The sequence below is a fragment of the Malaya genurostris genome, chromosome 1 (assembly GCF_030247185.1).
Source record: "Malaya genurostris strain Urasoe2022 chromosome 1, Malgen_1.1, whole genome shotgun sequence".
Classification (NCBI taxonomy): Eukaryota; Metazoa; Arthropoda; class Insecta; order Diptera; family Culicidae; genus Malaya; species Malaya genurostris.
This window is the reverse complement of record NC_080570.1, coordinates 162159312-162163835: the sequence shown is the minus strand read 5'-3', so window position 1 is coordinate 162163835 and position 4524 is coordinate 162159312.

The window sequence follows — 4524 nt, the reverse complement described above, 5'->3', positions numbered from 1 at the left end:
ACCGCCCAGTTCCCCCAGTTCGAGTTGGAAGATAAAGGATCCCCTTCCCGACTGATGATAAAATTTGTACGGTTAACCAAAACTGCATGATATTTCCCCTAAGCACTTAACCCAACGCCACTGCCCGTAGGGAATAGCAATCCCTGCGGCCACCTGCCCACCGGTGTCCGACCAAGAGGTGATCAATTTACTGCCAAAATCCTTTGATCGATGATAAGATAATCGAAAATCGAATAAAACCCGGAACCGTTATCCCATCAATTTGACTCCCCGTTTTGTATCACTTTCTGGTTCTCTATTATTCCGGCTGCCGAACTGCGGCCACCGACGATGATGATGGGGTACTGCAATATTTCTTCCGTCGCTCAGCATCCGCCAGAGGGCAGCAGCTTCATCCATCTTCGCTTTCATCCGCCCGCCCGCACATATGGTAAAGAAATATTAACTCTGGTTCGGTTTAGAATGGCACTATAAAGTGACTCTTCGTCTGTTTTTTTTTTTTCAGTTTGCCGCAGTCTCCGCGTCAGCAGAACCCGCCGGGAACATACAGACGATCTTCCGGTCGGATAGAAGACATTGAAAACGAGAGTCGGCGATAAAAAAAGAACGACATAAGATATGAAATATTACTTTACCTTCCGGGATAGAGCCGTGTGCCGATGGTTCGAAAGGAACCGTTCGTTTGAGTTCCGTCATTCGAACGGTTCTGTGCCCTAACCTCTTCTAATGTATCATTTTTAAGAACATGAACAAATACAGACCGGGGTTCGTGTTTTTTTTTCTTCATTCACTCGGTGCAGAAAATGCGACAACGATTTCAGTGCTGAATTGAAAACTGCTGCAGTAGTAGTCGGATGGGAAAAACATGAAATTCCGGATTCCTGGTGACCGTTGGGCAAAAAAAAACGGGAGGACCTTTGCGCTCGCTTGTGCCACAGAGTGCGGAACTCGAATGGCACCGATAAAGGTTATGTCGTTTTCGTTCCGATTCCGTCGCGAAGACGAGAAGGGACTGCGAGCTGGGTTCCTTCCTTTTGCCATCAATTGCGACGACTAAGGATATGACTGACACGGTGGGGGTGGGCTCCGAGAAAGATTTTATTACGAAAGGTTTTTTTTTTTGCTGGGGCACTCTGTCCGGACCCTAATGGAGTGTTGATTGGGATTACGCAAAAGCACATGTCAAGCTACAAAGTAGATATGGACGGGTATGAAATTTCGTTAACCCGAATCCGACCCGAAGTTGATTTAAAATGAGGATTCGATCTCTCTGAACCAGAAGAACCCGAAAATATACATTTTTTGTTCGAACTGCTAAGTGGCAACGGCAGTCCAATTTGAACTGCTAAAGCACTGGTGATCCGAAGACGAAACTCGAAGAGTATAAAAAATCCTGTACCCGAACTGATTCCAAATGTCAAGTTTCAGACCCGAACCCAGCCGCATCCGCTTAAAAATAAAATACGATTCTAAATGCCAAGTTTCAAACAACAGGCCTTAATACAGGCTCAGAAAGCTGATTAATAATTCAGACCCAGAATCTAGGTTTAAAATACAAATCCAGAATTTAAGTCTAGAATTCAGCTTCAGACTTGGTTCAGAATTCATGTCTAGAATCCAAGTCTAGGTTCAAAGTCCAGGTCCAAATTGCGACAACAAGTGCAGAATCCAGTATTTATGTTATTTATTTATGTATTTATGACCAGAACCAGAATTCAGCTTCAGATTCCAGGTTCATAAAAAAAGTCATGAATCTTAGTCCAGAATTCACGTCTAGAATCCAAATGCAGAATCTATTTCCAAGTTCAGAATCCAGCTCCAGGTTCATAGTCCCGATCCAAATTGCAAGAACAAGTCAGAAATCCAGGCTCAAAAATTAGATCAAGAATCAAGAAATTTGGTTTGAATCCAGGGTGAATATCCAGGACCAGAATCTAAGTCTACAATTCAGGTACAAGCCCAGAATCCAGGCCCAGAACTCAGATCCCAGAATTGAATGCTAGGTCAAGATTTGATTACTAGGTTGAGAATCCCGACTTAGGTCCAGAATTCAGCTACAAACTTCAGGTACCGAAATGGGGTTAAGAATCCAGGTCCAGAATTCAGATTTACAATCCAGGTCCAAATTCCCTTTACAAGTCCGGAATCCAGGCTCAAAAATTTGGTTAGGAATTTAGATTTGATTGCAAATTTAAATTTAAATTTAGAGATTAGATCCAAGTCTCTAAGAATCTAAGTCCAGAATCCAGGATTCAGGTTACTGATCAGTATTTAGAATCCTAGATAAAGCATCCAAATTCAGTTCCAGAGTTTAGCTACAGGCTACAAAATTCACGTCTAGACTTCAGGTGTAGAATCCAAGTACATGTCCACAATTGAAGTCCATGGCCAAAGTCCAGGTCCAAAACCTAAGAACAAGTCCAGAATCCAGGCTCGGAAGTCTGGTTAGGAATTTTAGGTTTGGAAACCAGGTCCAGAATCTAAAATTAGAACGTCCCGGATCAGTATTTAGATCTGGAATCCATGTCCAAAATCCAAGGTTCAGAAATGAGGTGAAAAATCTTTGCCCAGAATTCAAGTTAGGAATCCAAGCTCAAATCCAGAATCCAAGTCCAGGTCTAGAATCCAGGTTCAAAATCTAGAATTCAGGTCTAGAATCTAGGTCCGAATTCCCAGTACAAGTTCAGAAGTCTGGCTCCAAACTCATAGGCTTGGATAAAAATTCAGGTCTAAAATTCAGGTCCACAATCAGAGTCTCGAATCCAAGTATAAGTCCAGAATCAAGGCCCAGAATACAGAATTAGAACTCTGATCTGGAATTCAGGTCCCGGATCAGTATTTTGGTCTAGAATCCAAGCCTAGGTTTAGAATCCAGATCCAGAATTCGGTTACAGACTCTTATCCAAAATCCAAGGTTCAGAAGGTGAGATGCGGATTCTTTTTCCAGATTTCACGTCTAGAACGCAGGTTAGGATTCAAAGCGCAAATCTTGAATCCATCTCCAGGTCCAGATTCCAGGTTCTAAATTATGATCCAGAGCTCAGGACTAGAATCTAGGTCCGATTTTTCAGTACAAGTAAAATTCAGAAGTCTGACTCCAGACTTAAAAGCCTGGAGAAGAACTCAGGTCCAGAATCTATGTCTAAAATCTAAGTACAAGTCCAGAATCCAGTTCCAAAATCCAGGCCAAAAATTCTGGTCCCGGATCAGTATTTAGGTTTAAAATCCAAGTCTAGGTTAGCTTCAGTTTCAAAATATAGGTCCAGAAATGAGTTTAAGAATCTTGGTCTAGAATTTACGTTTAGAATCAACGTTAAAATTAAAATTCAAATCCAGAACCCTGTCTTAGAAATTTTAGGTTCAGAACCCGAACATTCAGGTATAAATTCCTGGTACAAAGTTCAGATTTTAATCCCGGTCCAGAATCCAGACTCAGGCCTAAAATTCAATTTCAAATAAAAAATTTAGATATTTCGGTATTTCGTATATCGCAGATATCGTAAATGTCGTAAATATCGTAAATATCGTAAATATCGTAAATATCGTAAATATCGTAAATATCGTAAATATCGTAAATATCGTAAATATCGTAAATATCGTAAATATCGTAAATATCGTAAATATCGTAAATATCGTAAATATCGTAAATATCGTAAATATCGTAAATATCGTAAATATCGTAAATATCGTAAATATCGTAAATATCGTAAATATCGTAAATATCGTAAATATCGTAAATATCGTAAATATCGTAAATATCGTAAATATCGTAAATATCGTAAATATCGTAAATATCGTAAATATCGTAAATATCGTAAATATCGTAAATATCGTAAATATCGTAAATATCGTAAATATCGTAAATATCGTAAATATCGTAAATATCGTAAATATCGTAAATATCGTAAATATCGTAAATATTGTAAATATCGTAAATATCGTAAATATCGTAAATATCGTAAATATCGTAAATATTGTAAATATCGTAAATATCGTAAATATTGTAAATATCGTAAATATCGTAAATATCGTAAATATCGTAAATATCGTGAATAGCGTAAATATCGTAAATATCGTAAATAGCGTAAATATCGTAAATATCGTAAATATCGTAAATATCGTAAATATCGTAAATATCGTAAATATTGTAAATATCGTAAATATCGTAAATATCGTCAATATCGTAAATATCGTAAATATCGTAAATATCGTAAATATCGTAAATATCGTAAATATCGTAAATATCGTAAATATCGTAAATATCGTAAATATCGTAAATATCGTAAATATCGTGAATATCGTAAATATCGTGAATAGCGTAAATATCGTAAATATCGTAAAAAGCGTAAATATCGTAAATATCGTAAATATCGTAAATATCGTAAATATCGTAAATATCGTAAATATCGTAAATATCGTAAATATCGTAAATATCGTAAATATCGTAAATATCGTAAATATCGTAAATATTGTAAATATCGTAAATATCGTAAATATTGTAAATAGCGTAAATATCGTAAATAT